We start from the raw sequence: 18209 nt of genomic DNA on the forward strand, positions 1-18209 counted from the left end.
GCACGTTGCTGTAAGCAAGCACATTCTCATTCAAAGTTGCAAGTTACTATGTAGGAACAAGTTTGTATAGGTATTTCAAAGATGCCCAGAACTGAGCTAAACTTGGTATGTGTCCAACTCCTAGAAATAACTTCATGCCCCATCTCCCTTACTTCCAGCTAGTAAGGATCACATAATTCCTAACAAAGTTTTGACACAGATTCCCAATTCGGGCATTCAGAACATATAGCACGTTGCTGTAAGCAAGCACATTTTCATTCAAAGTTGCAAGTTACTCTGTAGGAACAAGTTTGTATAGGTATTTCAAAGATGCCCAGAACTGAGCTAAACTTGGTATGTGTCCAACTCCTAGAAATAACTTCATGCCCCATCTCCCTTACTTCCAGCTAGTAAGGATCACATAATTCCTAACAAAGTTTTGACACAGATTCCCAATTCGGGCATTCAGAACCTATAGCACGTTGCTGTAAGGAAGCACATTTTCATTCAAAGATGCAAGTTACTATGTAGGAACAAGTTTGTATAGGTATTTCAAAGATGCCCAGAACTGAGCTAAACTTGGTATGTGTCCAACTCCTAGAAATAACTTCATGCCCCATCTCCCTTACTTCCAGCTAGTAAGGATCACATAATTCCTAACAAAGTTTTGACACAGATTCCCAATTCGGGCATTCAGAACATATAGCACGTTGCTGTAAGCAAGCACATTCTCATTCAAAAATGCAAGTTACTATGTAGGAACAAGTTTGTATAGGTATTTCAAAGATGCCCAGAACTGAGCTAAACTTGGTATGTGTCCAACTCCTAGAAATAACTTCATGCCCCATCTCCCTTACTTCCAGCTAGTAAGGATCACATAATTCGTAACAAAGTTTTGACACAGATTCCCAATTCGGGCATTCAGAACATATAGTACATTGCTGTAAGCAAGCACATTCTCATTCAAAGTTGCAAGTTACTATGTAGGAACAAGTTTGTATAGGTATTTCAAAGATGCCCAGAACTGAGCTAAACTTGGTATGTGTCCAACTCCTAGAAATAACTTCATGCCCCATCTCCCTTACTTCCAGCTAGTAAGGATCACATAATTCCTAACAAAGTTTTGACACAGATTCCCAATTCGGGCATTCAGAACATATAGCACGTTGCTTTAAGCAAGCACATTCTCGTTAAAGATGCAAGTTACTATGTAGGAACAAGTTTGTATAGGTATTTCAAAGATGCCCAGAACTGAGCTAAACTTGGTATGTGTCCAACTCCTAGAAATAACTTCATGCCCCATCTCCCTTACTTCCAGCTAGTAAGGATCACATAATTCCTAACAAAGTTTTGACACAGATTCCCAATTCGGGCATTCAGAACATATAGCACGTTGCTGTAAGCAAGCAGATTCTCATTCAAAGTTGCAAGTTACTATGTAGGAACAAGTTTGTATAGGTATTTCAAAGATGCCCAGAACTGAGCTAAACTTGGTATGTGTCCAACTCCTAGAAATAACTTCATGCCCCATCTCCCTTACTTCCAGCTAGTAAGGATCACATAATTCCTAACAAAGTTTTGACACAGATTCCCAATTCGGGCATTCAGAACATATAGCACGTTGCTGTAAGCAAGCACATTCTCATTCAAAGATGCAAGTTACTAGGTAGGAACAAGTTTGTATAGGTATTAGAAAGATGCCCAGAACTGAGCTAAACTTGGTATGTGTCCAACTCCTAGAAATAACTTCATGCCCCATCTCCCTTACTTCCAGCTAGTAAGGATCACATAATTCCTAACAAAGTTTTGACACAGATTCCCAATTCGGGCATTCAGAACATATAGCACGTTGCTGTAAGCAAGCACATTCTCATTCAAAGTTGCAAGTTACTATGTAGGAACAAGTTTGTATAGGTATTTCAAAGATGCCCAGAACTGAGCTAAACTTGGTATGTGTCCAACTCCTAGAAATAACTTCATGCCCCATCTCCCTTACTTCCAGCTAGTAAGGATCACATAATTCCTAACAAAGTTTTGACACAGATTCCCAATTCGGGCATTCAGAGCATATAGCACGTTGCTGTAAGCAAGCACTTTCTCATTCAAAGTTGCAAGTTACTATGTAGGAACAAGTTTGTATAGGTATTTCAAAGATGCCCAGAACTGAGCTAAACTTGGTATGTGTCCAACTCCTAGACATAACTTCATGCCCCATCTCCCTTACTTCCAGCTAGTAAGGATCACATAATTCCTAACAAAGTTTTGACACAGATTCCCAATTCGGGCATTCAGAACATACAGCACGTTGCTGTAAGCAAGCAGATTCTCATTCAAAGATGCAAGTTACTATGTAGGAACAAGTTTGTATAGGTATTTCAAAGATGCCCAGAACTGAGCTAAACTTGGTATGTGTCCAACTCCTAGAAATAACTTCATGCCCCATCTCCCTTACTTCCAGCTAGTAAGGATCACATAATTCCTAACAAAGTTTTGACACAGATTCCCAATTCGGGCTTTCAGAACATATAGCACGTTGCTGTAAGCAAGCACATTCTCATTCAAAGTTGCAAGTTACTATGTAGGAACAAGTTTGTATAGGTATTTCGAAGATGCCCAGAAGTGAGCTAAACTTGATATGTGTCCAAGTCCTAGAAATAACTTCAAGCCCCATCTCCCTTACTTCCAGCTAGTAAGGATCACATAATTCCTAACAAAGTTTTGACACAGATTCCCAATTCGGGCATTGAGAACATATAGCACGTTGCTGTAAGCAAGCAGATTCTCATTCAAAGATGCAAGTTACTATGTAGGAACAAGTTTGTAAAGGTATTTCGAAGATGCCCAGAACTGAGCTAAACTTGGTATGCGTCCAACTCCTAGAAATAACTTCATGCCCCATCTCCCTTACTTACAGCTATTAAGGATCACATAATTCCTAACAAAGTTTTGACACAGATTCCCAATTCGGGCATTCAGAACATATAGCACGTTGCTGTAAGCAAGCACATTCTCATTCAAAGTTGCAAGTTACTATGTAGGAACAAGTTTGTATAGGTATTTCAAAGATGCCCAGAACTGAGCTAAACTTGGTATGTGTCCAACTCCTAGAAATAACTTCATGCCCCATCTCCCTTACTTCCAGCTAGTAAGGATCACATAATTCCTAACAAAGTTTTGACACAGATTCCCAATTCGGGCATTCAGAACATATAGCACGTTGCTGTAAGCAAGCACATTCTCATTCAAAGTTGCAAGTTACTATGTAGGAACAAGTTTGTATAGGTATTTCAAAGATGCCCAGAACTGAGCTAAACTTGGTATGTGTCCAACTCCTAGAAATAACTTCATGCCCCATCTCCCTTACTTCCAGCTAGTAAGGATCACATAATTCCTAACAAAGTTTTGACACAGATTCCCAATTCGGGCATTCAGAACCTATAGCACGTTGCTGTAAGGAAGCACATTTTCATTCAAAGATGCAAGTTACTATGTAGGAACTAGTTTGTATAGGTATTTCAAAGATGCCCAGAACTGAGCTAAACTTGGTATGTGTCCAACTCCTAGAAATAACTTCATGCCCCATCTCCCTTACTTCCAGCTAGTAAGGATCACATAATTCCTAACAAAGTTTTGACACAGATTCCCAATTCGGGCATTCAGAACATATAGCACGTTGCTGTAAGCAAGCACATTCTCATTCAAAAATGCAAGTTACTATGTAGGAACAAGTTTGTATAGGTATTTCAAAGATGCCCAGAACTGAGCTAAACTTGGTATGTGTCCAACTCCTAGAAATAACTTCATGCCCCATCTCCCTTACTTCCAGCTAGTAAGGATCACATAATTCCTAACAAAGTTTTGACACAGATTCCCAATTCGGGCATTCAGAACATATAGTACGTTGCTGTAAGCAAGCACATTCTCATTCAAAGTTGCAAGTTACTATGTAGGAACAAGTTTGTATAGGTATTTCAAAGATGCCCAGAACTGAGCTAAACTTGGTATGTGTCCAACTCCTAGAAATAACTTCATGCCCCATCTCCCTTACTTCCAGCTAGTAAGGATCACATAATTCCTAACAAAGTTTTGACACAGATTCCCAATTCGGGCATTCAGAACATATAGCACGTTGCTGTAAGCAAGCACATTCTCGTTAAAGATGCAAGTTACTATGTAGGAACAAGTTTGTATAGGTATTTCAAAGATGCCCAGAACTGAGCTAAACTTGGTATGTGTCCAACTCCAAGAAACAACTTCATGCCCCATCTCCCTTACTTCCAGCTAGTAAGGATCACATAATTCCTAACAAAGTTTTGACACAGATTCCCAATTCGGGCATTCAGAACATATACCACGTTGCTGTAAGCAAGCACATTCTCATTCAAAGATGCAAGTTACTATGTAGGAACAAGTTTGTATAGGTATTTCAAAGATGCCCAGAACTGAGCTAAACTTGGTATGTGTCCAACTCCTAGAAATAACTTCATGCCCCATCTCCCTTACTTCCAGCTAGTAAGGATCACATAATTCCTAACAAAGTTTTGACACAGATTCCCAAATCGGGCATTCAGAACATATAGCACGTTGCTGCAAGCAAGCACATTCTCATTCAAAGTTGCAAGTTACTATGTAGGAACAAGTTTGTATAGGTATTTCAAAGATGCCCAGAACTGAGCTAAACTTGGTATGTGTCCAACTCCAAGAAATAACTTCATGCCCCATCTCCCTTACTTCCAGCTAGTAAGGATCACATAATTCCTAACAAAGTTTTGACACAGATTCCCAAATCGGGCATTCAGAACATATAGCACGTTGCTGCAAGCAAGCACATTCTCATTCAAAGTTGCAAGTTACTATGTAGGAACAAGTTTGTATAGGTATTTCAAAGATGCCCAGAACTGAGCTAAACTTGGTATGTGTCCAACTCCAAGAAATAACTTCATGCCCCATCTCCCTTACTTCCAGCTAGTAAGGATCACATAATTCCTAACAAAGTTTTGACACAGATTCCCAATTCGGGCATTCAGAACCTATAGCACGTTGCTGTAAGCAAGCACATTCTCATTCAAAGTTGCAATTTACTATGTAGGAACAAGTTTGTATAGGTATTTCAAAGATGCCCAGAACTGAGCTAAACTTGGTATGTGTCCAAGTCCTAGAAATAACTTCATGCCGCATCTCCCTTACTTCCAGCTAGTAAGGATCACATAATTCCTAACAAAGTTTTGACACAGATTCCCAATTCGGGCATTCAGAACATATAGCACGTTGCTGTAAGCAAGCAGATTCTCATTCAAAGATGCAAGTTACTAGGTAGGAACAAGTTTGTATAGGTATTTCAAAGATGCCCAGAACTGAGCTAAACTTGGTATGTGTCCAACTCCTAGAAATAACTTCATGCCCCATCTCCCTTACTTCCAGCTAGTAAGGATCACATAATTCCTAACAAAGTTTTGACACAGATTCCCAATTCGGGCATTCAGAACATATAGCACGTTGCTGTAAGCAAGCAGATTCTCATTCAAAGTTGCAAGTTACTATGTAGGAACAAGTTTGTATAGGTATTTCAAAGATGCCCAGAACTGAGCTAAACTTGGTATGTGTCCAACTCCTAGAAATAACTTCATGCCCCATCTCCCTTACTTCCAGCTAGTAAGGATCACATAATTCCTAACAAAGTTTTGACACAGATTCCCAATTCGGGCATTCAGAACATATAGCACGTTGCTGTAAGCAAGCACATTCTCATTCAAAGTTGCAAGTTACTATGTAGGAACAAGTTTGTATAGGTATTTCAAAGATGCCCAGAACTGAGCTAAACTTGGTATGTGTCCAACTCCTAGAAATAACTTCATGCCCCATCTCCCTTACTTCCAGCTAGTAAGGATCACATAATTCCTAACAAAGTTTTGACACAGATTCCCAATTCGGGCATTCAGAACATATAGCACGTTGCTGTAAGCAAGCACATTCTCATTCAAAGATGCAAGTTACTATGTAGGAACAAGTTTGTATAGGTATTTCAAAGATGCCCAGAACTGAGCTAAACTTGGTATGTGTCCAACTCCTAGAAATAACTTCATGCCCCATCTCCCTTACTTCCAGCTAGTAAGGATCACATAATTCCTAACAAAGTTTTGACACAGTTTCCCAATTCGGGCATTCAGAACCTATAGCACGTTGCTGTAAGCAAGCACATTCTCATTCAAAGTTGCAAGTTACTATGTAGGAACAAGTTTGTATAGGTGTTTCAAAGATGCCCAGAACTGAGCTAAACTTGGTATGTGTCCAACTCCTAGAAATAACTTCATGCCGCATCTCCCTTACTTCCAGCTAGTAAGGATCACATAATTCCTAACAAAGTTTTGACACAGATTCCCAATTCGGGCATTCAGAACATATAGCACGTTGCTGTAAGCAAGCAGATTCTCATTCAAAGATGCAAGTTACTAGGTAGGAACAAGTTTGTATAGGTATTTCAAAGATGCCCAGAACTGAGCTAAACTTGGTATGTGTCCAACTCCTAGAAATAACTTCATGCCCCATCTCCCTTACTTCCAGCTAGTAAGGATCACATAATTCCTAACAAAGTTTTGACACAGATTCCCAATTCGGGCATTCAGAACATATAGCACGTTGCTGTAAGCAAGCAGATTCTCATTCAATGTTGCAAGTTACTATGTAGGAACAAGTTTGTATAGGTATTTCAAAGATGCCCAGAACTGAGCTAAACTTGGTATGTGTCCAACTCCTAGAAATAACTTCATGCCCCATCTCCCTTACTTCCAGCTAGTAAGGATCACATAATTCCTAACAAAGTTTTGACACAGATTCCCAATTCGGGCATTCAGAACATATAGCACGTTGCTTAAGCAAGCAGATTCTCATTCAAAGTTGCAAGTTACTATGTAGGAACAAGTTTGTATAGGTATTTCAAAGATGCCCAGAACTGAGCTAAACTTGGTATGTGTCCAACTCCTAGAAATAACTTCATGCCCCATCTCCCTTACTTCCAGCTAGTAAGGATCACATAATTCCTAACAAAGTTTTGACACAGATTCCAAATTCGGGCATTCAGAACATATAGCACGTTGCTGTAAGCAAGCAGATTCTCATTCAAAGTTGCAAGTTGCTATGTAGGAACAAGTTTGTATAGGTATTTCAAAGATGCCCAGAACTGAGCTAAACTTGGTATGTGTCCAACTCCTAGAAATAACTTCATGCCCCATCTCCCTTACTTCCAGCTAGTAAGGATCACATAATTCCTAACAAAGTTTTGAGACAGATTCCCAAATCGGGCATTCAGAACATATAGCACGTTGCTGCAAGCAAGCACATTCTCATTCAAAGTTGCAAGTTACTATGTAGGAACAAGTTTGTATAGGTATTTCAAAGATGCCCAGAACTTAGCTAAACTTGGTATGTGTCCAACTCCTAGAAATAACTTCATGCCCCATCTCCCTTACTTCCAGCTAGTAAGGATCACATAATTCCTAACAAAGTTTTGACACAGATTCCCAATTCGGGCTTTCAGAACATATAGCACGTTGCGGTAAGCAAGCAGATTCTCATTCAAAGATGCAAGTTACTATGTAGGAACAAGTTTGTATAGGTATTTCGAAGATGCCCAGAACTGAGCTAAACTTGGTATGCGTCCAACTCCTAGAAATAACTTCATGCCCCATCTCCCTTACTTACAGCTAGTAAGGATCACATAATTCCTAACAAAGTTTTGACACAGATTCCCAATTCGGGCATTCAGAACATATAGCACGTTGCTGTAAGCAAGCACATTCTCATTCAAAGTTGCAAGTTACTATGTAGGAACAAGTTTGTATAGGTATTTCAAAGATGCCCAGAACTGAGCTAAACTTGGTATGTGTCCAACTCCTAGAAATAACTTCATGCCCCATCTCCCTTACTTCCAGCTAGTAAGGATCACATAATTCCTAACAAAGTTTTGACACAGATTCCCAATTCGGGCATTCAGAACATATAGCACGTTGCTGTAAGCAAGCACATTTTCATTCAAAGTTGCAAGTTACTATGTAGGAACAAGTTTGTATAGGTATTTCAAAGATGCCCAGAACTGAGCTAAACTTGGTATGTGTCCAACTCCTAGAAATAACTTCATGCCCCATCTCCCTTACTTCCAGCTAGTAAGGATCACATAATTCCTAACAAAGTTTTGACACAGATTCCCAATTCGGGCATTCAGAACCTATAGCACGTTGCTGTAAGGAAGCACATTCTCATTCAAAGATGCAAGTTACTATGTAGGAACAAGTTTGTATAGGTATTTCAAAGATGCCCAGAACTGAGCTAAACTTGGTATGTGTCCAACTCCTAGAAATAACTTCATGCCCCATCTCCCTTACTTCCAGCTAGTAAGGATCACATAATTCCTAACAAAGTTTTGACACAGATTCCCAATTCGGGCATTCAGAACATATAGCACGTTGCTGTAAGCAAGCACATTCTCATTTAAAAATGCAAGTTACTATGTAGGAACAAGTTTGTATAGGTATTTCGAAGATGCCCAGAACTGAGCTAAACTTGGTATGTGTCCAACTCCTAGAAATAACTTCATGCCCCATCTCCCTTACTTCCAGCTAGTAAGGATCACATAATTCCTAACAAAGTTTTGACACAGATTCCCAATTCGGGCATTCAGAACATATAGTACGTTGCTGTAAGCAAGCACATTCTCATTCAAAGTTGCAAGTTACTATGTAGGAACAAGTTTGTATAGGTATTTCAAAGATGCCCAGAACTGAGCTAAACTTGGTATGTGTCCAACTCCTAGAAATAACTTCATGCCCCATCTCCCTTACTTCCAGCTAGTAAGGATCACATAATTCCTAACAAAGTTTTGACACAGATTCCCAATTCGGGCATTCAGAACATATAGCACGTTGCTGTAAGCAAGCACATTCTCGTTAAAGATGCAAGTTACTATGTAGGAACAAGTTTGTATAGGTATTTCAAAGATGCCCAGAACTGAGCTAAACTTGGTATGTGTCCAACTCCTAGAAATAACTTCATGCCCCATCTCCCTTACTTCCAGCTAGTAAGGATCACATAATTCCTAACAAAGTTTTGACACAGATTCCCAATTCGGGCATTCAGAACCTATAGCACGTTGCTGTAAGCAAGCAGATTCTCATTCAAAGATGCAAGTTACTAGGTAGGAACAAGTTTGTATAGGTATTTCAAAGATGCCCAGAACTGAGCTAAACTTGGTATGTGTCCAACTCCTAGAAATAACTTCATGCCCCATCTCCCTTACTTCCAGCTAGTAAGGATCACATAATTCCTAACAAAGTTTTGACACAGATTCCCTATTCGGGCATTCAGAACATATAGCACGTTGCTGTAAGCAAGCACATTCTCATTCAAAGATGCAAGTTACTATGTAGGAACAAGTTTGTATAGGTATTTCAAAGATGCCCAGAACTGAGCTAAACTTGGTATGTGTCCAACTCCTAGAAATAACTTCATGCCCCATCTCCCTTACTTCCAGCTAGTAAGGATCACATAATTCCTAACAAAGTTTTGACACAGATTCCCAATTCGGGCATTCAGAACATACAGCACGTTGCTGTAAGCAAGCAGATTCTCATTAAAAGATGCAAGTTACTATGTAGGAACAAGTTTGTATAGGTATTTCAAAGATGCCCAGAACTGAGCTAAACTTGGTATGTGTCCAACTCCTAGAAATAACTTCATGCCCCATCTCCCTTACTTCCAGCTAGTAAGGATCACATAATTCCTAACAAAGTTTTGACACAGTTTCCCAATTCGGGCATTCAGAACCTATAGCACGTTGCTGTAAGCAAGCACATTCTCATTCAAAGTTGCAAGTTACTATGTAGGAACAAGTTTGTATAGGTGTTTCAAAGATGCCCAGAACTGAGCTAAACTTGGTATGTGTCCAACTCCTAGAAATAACTTCATGCCGCATCTCCCTTACTTCCAGCTAGTAAGGATCACATAATTCCTAACAAAGTTTTGACACAGATTCCCAATTCGGGCATTCAGAACATATAGCACGTTGCTGTATGCGAGCAGATTCTCATTCAAAGATGCAAGTTACTAGGTAGGAACAAGTTTGTATAGGTATTTCAAAGATGCCCAGAACTGAGCTAAACTTGGTATGTGTCCAACTCCTAGAAATAACTTCATGCCCCATCTCCCTTACTTCCAGCTAGTAAGGATCACATAATTCCTAACAAAGTTTTCACACAGATTCCCAATTCGGGCATTCAGAACATATAGCACGTTGCTGTAAGCAAGCACATTCTCATTCAAAGTTGCAAGTTACTATGTAGGAACAAGTTTGTATAGGTATTTCAAAGATGCCCAGAACTGAGCTAAACTTGGTATGTGTCCAACTCGTAGAAATAACTTCATGCCCCATCTCCCTTACTTCCAGCTAGTAAGGATCACATAATTCCTAACAAAGTTTTGACACAGATTCCCAATTCGGGCATTCAGAACATACAGCACGTTGCTGTAAGCAAGCAGATTCTCATTCAAAGATGCAAGTTACTATGTAGGAACAAGTTTGTATAGGTATTTCAAAGATGCCCAGAACTGAGCTAAACTTGGTATGTGTCCAACTCCTAGAAATAACTTCATGCCCCATCTCCCTTACTTCCAGCTAGTAAGGATCAAATAATTCCTAACAAAGTTTTGACACAGTTTCCCAATTCGGGCATTCAGAACCTATAGCACGTTGCTGTAAGCAAGCACATTCTCATTCAAAGTTGCAAGTTACTATGTAGGAACAAGTTTGTATAGGTATTTCAAAGATGCCCAGAACTGAGCTAAACTTGGTATGTGTCCAACTCGTAGAAATAACTTCATGCCCCATCTCCCTTACTTCCAGCTAGTAAGGATCACATAATTCCTAACAAAGTTTTGACACAGATTCCCAATTCGGGCATTCAGAACATACAGCACGTTGCTGTAAGCAAGCAGATTCTCATTCAAAGATGCAAGTTACTATGTAGGAACAAGTTTGTATAGGTATTTCAAAGATGCCCAGAACTGAGCTAAACTTGGTATGTGTCCAACTCCTAGAAATAACTTCATGCCCCATCTCCCTTACTTCCAGCTAGTAAGGATCACATAATTCCTAACAATGTTTTGACACAGATTCCCAATTCGGGCATTCAGAACATATAGCACGTTGCTGTAAGCAAGCAGATTCTCATTCAAAGATGCAAGTTACTAGGTAGGAACAAGTTTGTATAGGTATTTCAAAGATGCCCAGAACTGAGCTAAACTTGGTATGTGTCCAACTCCTAGAAATAACTTCATGCCCCATCTCCCTTACTTCCAGCTAGTAAGGATCACATAATTCCTAACAATGTTTTGACACAGATTCCCAATTCGGGCATTCAGAACATATAGCACGTTGCTGTAAGCAAGCAGATTCTCATTCAAAGATGCAAGTTACTAGGTAGGAACAAGTTTGTATAGGTATTTCAAAGATGCCCAGAACTGAGCTAAACTTGGTATGTGTCCAACTCCTAGAAATAACTTCATGCCCCATCTCCCTTACTTCCAGCTAGTAAGGATCACATAATTCCTAACAAAGTTTTGACACAGATTCCCAATTCGGGCATTCAGAACATATAGCACGTTGCTGTAAGCAAGCACATTCTCATTCAAAGATGCAAGTTACTATGTAGGAACAAGTTTGTATAGGTATTTCAAAGATGCCCAGAACTGAGCTAAACTTGGTATGTGTCCAACTCCTAGAAATAACTTCATGCCCCATCTCCCTTACTTCCAGCTAGTAAGGATCACATAATTCCTAACAAAGTTTTGACACAGATTGCCAATTCGGGCATTCAGATCATATAGCACGTTGCTGTAAGCAAGCACATTCTCATTCAAAGATGCAAGTTACTATGTAGGAACAAGTTTGTATAGGTATTTCAAAGATGCCCAGAACTGAGCTAAACTTGGTATGTGTCCAACTCCTAGAAATAACTTCATGCCCCATCTACCTTACTTCCAGTTAGTAAGGATCACATAATTCCTAACAAAGTTTTGACACAGATTCCCAAATCGGGCATTCAGAACATATAGCACGTTGCTGCAAGCAAGCACATTCTCATTCAAAGTTGCAAGTTACTATGTAGGAACAAGTTTGTATAGGTATTTCAAAGATGCCCAGAACTGAGCTAAACTTGGTATGTGTCCAACTCCAAGAAATAACTTCATGCCCCATCTCCCTTACTTCCAGCTAGTAAGGATCACATAATTCCTAACAAAGTTTTGACACAGATTCCCAATTCGGGCATTCAGAACATATAGCACGTTGCTGTAAGCAAGCACATTCTCATTCAAAGTTGCAAGTTACTATGTAGGAACAAGTTTGTATAGGTATTTCAAAGATGCCCAGAACTGAGCTAAACTTGGTATGTGTCCAACTCCTAGAAATAACTTCATGCCCCATCTCCCTTACTTCCAGCTAGTAAGGATCACATAATTCCTAACAATGTTTTGACACAGATTCCCAATTCGGGCATTCAGAACATATACCACGTTGCTGTAAGCAAGCAGATTCTCATTCAAAGATGCAAGTTACTAGGTAGGAACAAGTTTGTATAGGTATTTCAAAGATGCCCAGAACTGAGCTAAACTTGGTATGTGTCCAACTCCTAGAAATAACTTCATGCCCCATCTCCCTTACTTCCAGCTAGTAAGGATCACATAATTCCTAACAAAGTTTTGACACAGATTCCCAATTCGGGCATTCAGAACCTATAGCACGTTGCTGTAAGCAAGCACATTCTCATTCAAAGTTGCAAGTTACTATGTAGGAACAAGTTTGTATAGGTATTTCAAAGATGCCCAAAACTGAGCTAAACTTGGTATGTGTCCAACTCCTAGAAATAACTTCATGCCGCATCTCCCTTACTTCCAGCTAGTAAGGATCACATAATTCCTAACAAAGTTTTGACACAGATTCCCAATTCGGGCATTCAGAACCTATAGCACGTTGCTGTAAGCAAGCAGATTCTCATTCAAAGATGCAAGTTACTAGGTAGGAACAAGTTTGTATAGGTATTTCAAAGATGCCCAGAACTGAGCTAAACTTGGTATGTGTCCAACTCCTAGAAATAACTTCATGCCCCATCTCCCTTACTTCCAGCTAGTAAGGATCACATAATTCCTAACAAAGTTTTGACACAGATTCCCAATTCGGGCATTCAGAACCTATAGCACGTTGCTGTAAGCAAGCAGATTCTCATTCAAAGTTTCAAGTTACTATGTAGGAACAAGTTTGTATAGGTATTTCAAAGATGCCCAGAACTGAGCTAAACTTGGTATGTGTCCAACTCCTAGAAATAACTTCATGCCCCATCTCCCTTACTTCCAGCTAGTAAGGATCACATAATTCCTAACAAAGTTTTGACACAGATTCCCAATTCGGGCATTCAGAACATATAGCACGTTGCTGTAAGCAAGCAGATTCTCATTCAAAGTTGCAAGTTACTATGTAGGAACAAGTTTGTATAGGTATTTCAAAGATGCCCAGAACTGAGCTAAACTTGGTCTGTGTCCAACTCCTAGAAATAACTTCATGCCCCATCTCCCTTACTTCCAGCTAGTAAGGATCACATAATTCCTAACAAAGTTTTGACACAGATTCCCAATTCGGGCATTCAGAACATATAGCACGTTGCTGTAAGCAAGCAGATTCTCATTCAAAGATGCAAGTTACTATGTAGGAACAAGTTTGTATAGGTATTTCAAAGATGCCCAGAACTGAGCTAAACTTGGTCTGTGTCCAACTCCTAGAAATAACTTCATGCCCCATCTCCCTTACTTCCAGCTAGTAAGGATCACATAATTCCTAACAAAGTTTTGACACAGATTCCCAATTCGGGCATTCAGAACCTATAGCACGTTGCTGTAAGCAAGCACATTCTCATTCAAAGTTGCAAGTTACTATGTAGGAACAAGTTTGTATAGGTATTTCAAAGATGCCCAGAACTGAGCTAAACTTGGTATGTGTCCAACTCCTAGAAATAACTTCATGCCCCATCTCCCTTACTTCCAGCTAGTAAGGATCACATAATTCCTAACAAAGTTTTGACACAGATTCCAAATTCGGGCATTCAGAACATATAGCACGTTGCTTTAAGCAAGCAGATTCTCATTCAAAGTTGCAAGTTACCATGTAGGAACAAGTTTGTATAGGTATTTCAAAGATGCCCAGAACTGAGCTAAACTTGGTATGTGTCCAACTCCTAGAAATAACTTCATGCCCCATCTCCCTTACTTCCAGCTAGTAAGGATCACATAATTCCTAACAAAGTTTTGACTCAGATTCCCAATTCGGGCATTCAGAACATATAGCACGTTGCTGCAAGCAAGCACATTCTCATTCAAAGTTGCAAGTTACTATGTAGGAACAAGTTGGTATAGGTATTTCAAAGATGCCCAGAACTGAGCTAAACTTGGTCTGTGTCCAACTCCTAGAAATAACTTCATGCCGCATCTCCCTTACTTCCAGCTAGTAAGGATCACATAATTCCTAACAAAGTTTTGACACAGATTCCCAATTCGGGCATTCAGAACATATAGCACGTTGCTGTAAGCAAGCAGATTCTCATTCAAAGATGCAAGTTACTAGGTAGGAACAAGTTTGTATAGGTATTTCAAAGATGCCCAGAACTGAGCTAAACTTGGTATGTGTCCAACTCCTAGAAATAACTTCATGCCCCATCTCCCTTACTTCCAGCTAGTAAGGATCACATAATTCCTAACAAAGTTTTGACACAGATTCCCAATTCAGGCATTCAGAACATATAGCACGTTGCTGTAAGCAAGCAGATTCTCATTCAAAGTTGCAAGTTACTATGTAGGAACAAGTTTGTATAGGTATTTCAAAGATGCCCAGAACTGAGCTAAACTTGGTATGTGTCCAACTCCTAGAAATAACTTCATGCCCCATCTCCCTTACTTCCAGGTAGTAAGGATCACAGAATTCCTAACAAAGTTTTGACACAGATTCCCAATTCGGGCATTCAGAACATATAGCACGTTGCTGTAAGCAAGCAGATTCTCATTCAAAGATGCAAGTTACTATGTAGGAACAAGTTTGTATAGGTATTTCAAAGATGCCCAGAACTGAGCTAAACTTGGTATGTGTCCAACTCCTAGAAATAACTTCATGCCCCATCTCCCTTACTTCCAGCTAGTAAGGATCACATAATTCCTAACAAAGTTTTGACACAGATTCCCAATTCGGGCATTCAGAACATATAGCACGTTGCTGTAAGCAAGCACATTCTCATTCAAAGATGCAAGTTACTATGTAGGAACAAGTTTGTATAGGTATTTCAAAGATGCCCAGAACTGAGCTAAACTTGGTATGTGTCCAACTCCTAGAAATAACTTCATGCCCCATCTCCCTTACTTCCAGCTAGTAAGGATCACATAATTCCTAACAAAGTTTTGACACAGATTCCCAATTCGGGCATTCAGAACATATAGCACGTTGCTGTAAGCAAGCAGATTCTCATTCAAAGATGCAAGTTACTATGTAGGAACAAGTTTGTATAGGTATTTCAAAGATGCCCAGAACTGAGCTAAACTTGGTATGTGTCCAACTCCTAGAAATAACTTCATGCCCCATCTCCCTTACTTCCAGCTAGTAAGGATCACATAATTCCTAACAAAGTTTTGACACAGATTCCAAATTCGGGCATTCAGAACATATAGCACGTTGCTTTAAGCAAGCAGATTCTCATTCGAAGTTGCAAGTTACTATGTAGGAACAAGTTTGTATAGGTATTTCAAAGATGCCCAGAACTGAGCTAAACTTGGTATGTGTCCAACTCCTAGAAATAACTTCATGCCCCATCTCCCTTACTTCCAGCTAGTAAGGATCACATAATTCCTAACAAAGTTTTGACACAGATTCCAAATTCGGGCATTCAGAACATATAGCACGTTGCTGTAAGCAAGCAGATTCTCATTCAAAGTTGCAAGTTACTATGTAGGAACAAGTTTGTATAGGTATTTCAAAGATGCCCAGAACTGAGCTAAACTTGGTATGTGTCCAACTCCTAGAAATAACTTCATGCCCCATCTCCCTTACTTCCAGCTAGTAAGGATCACATAATTCCTAACAAAGTTTTGACTCAGATTCCCAATTCGGGCATTCAGAACATATAGCACGTTGCTGCAAGCAAGCACATTCTCATTCAAAGTTGCAAGTTACTATGTAGGAACAAGTTGGTATAGGTATTTCAAAGATGCCCAGAACTGAGCTAAACTTGGTATGTGTCCAACTCCTAGAAATAACTTCATGCGCCATCTCCCTTACTTCCAGCTAGTAAGGATCACATAATTCCTAACAAACTTTTGAAACAGATTCCCAATTCGGGCTTTCAGAACATATAGCACGTTGCTGTAAGCAAGCACATTCTCATTCAAAGTTGCAAGTTACCATGTAGGAACAAGTTTGTATAGGTATTTCGAAGATGCCCAGAACTGAGCTAAACTTGGTATGTGTCCAAGTCCTAGATATAACTTCATGCCCCATCTCCCTTACTTCCAGCTAGTAAGGATCACATAATTCCTAACAAAGTTTTGACACAGATTCCCAATTCGGGCATTCAGAACATATAGCACGTTGCTGTAAGCAAGCACATTTTCATTCAAAGTTGCAAGTTACCATGTAGGAACAAGTTTGTATAGGTATTTCAAAGATGCCCAGAACTGAGCTAAACTTGGTATGTGTCCAACTCCTAGAAATAACTTCATGCCCCATCTCCCTTACTTCCAGCTAGTAAGGATCACATAATTCCTAACAATGTTGTGACACAGATTCCCTATTCGGGCATTCAGAACATATAGCACGTTGCTGTAAGCAAGCAGATTCTCATTCAAAGATGCAAGTTACTAGGTAGGAACAAGTTTGTATAGGTATTTCAAAGATGCCCAGAACTGAGCTAAACTTGGTATGTGTCCAACTCCTAGAAATATCTTCATGCTTCATCTCCCTTACTTCCAGCTAGTAAGGATCACATAATTCCTAACAAAGTTTTGACACAGATTCCCAAATCGGGCATTCAGAACATATAGCACGTTGCTGCAAGCAAGCACATTCTCATTCAAAGTTGCAAGTTACTATGTAGGAACAAGTTTGTATAGGTATTTCAAAGATGCCCAGAACTGAGCTAAACTTGGTATGTCTCCAACTCCAAGAAATAACTTCATGCCCCATCTCCCTTACTTCCAGCTAGTAAGGATCACATAATTCCTAACAAAGTTTTGACACAGATTCCCAATTCGGGCATTCAGAACATATAGCACGTTGCTGTAAGCAAGCACATTCTCATTCAAAGTTGCAAGTTACTATGTAGGAACAAGTTTGTATAGGTATTTCAAAGATGCCCAGAACTGAGCTAAACTTGGTATGTGTCCAACTCCTAGAAATAACTTCATGCCCCATCTCCCTTACTTCCAGCTAGTAAGGATCACATAATTCCTAACAAAGTTTTGACACAGATTCCCAATTCGGGCATTCAGAACCTATAGCACGTTGCTGTAAGCAAGCAGATTCTCATTCAAAGATGCAAGTTACTAGGTAGGAACAAGTTTGTATAGGTATTTCAAAGATGCCCAGAACTGAGCTAAACTTGGTATGTGTCCAACTCCTAGAAATAACTTCATGCCCCATCTCCCTTACTTCCAGCTAGTAAGGATCACATAATTCCTAACAAAGTTTTGACACAGATTCCCAATTCGGGCATTCAGAACCTATAGCACGTTGCTGTAAGCAAGCAGATTCTCATTCAAAGATGCAAGTTACTAGGTAGGAACAAGTTTGTATAGGTATTTCAAAGATGCCCAGAACTGAGCTAAACTTGGTATGTGTCCAACTCCTAGAAATAACTTCATGCCCCATCTCCCTTACTTCCAGCTAGTAAGGATCACATAATTCCTAACAAAGTTTTGACACAGATTCCCAATTCGGGCATTCAGAACCTATAGCACGTTGCTGTAAGCAAGCAGATTCTCATTCAAAGTTGCAAGTTACTATGTAGGAACAAGTTTGTATAGGTATTTCAAAGATGCCCAGAACTGAGCTAAACTTGGTATGTGTCCAACTCCTAGAAATAACTTCATGCCCCATCTCCCTTACTTCCAGCTAGTAAGGATCACATAATTCCTAACAAAGTTTTGACACAGAT

The sequence above is a fragment of the Diceros bicornis genome, chromosome 14 (genome assembly GCF_020826845.1).
Source record: "Diceros bicornis minor isolate mBicDic1 chromosome 14, mDicBic1.mat.cur, whole genome shotgun sequence".
NCBI lineage: Eukaryota > Metazoa > Chordata > Mammalia > Perissodactyla > Rhinocerotidae > Diceros > Diceros bicornis.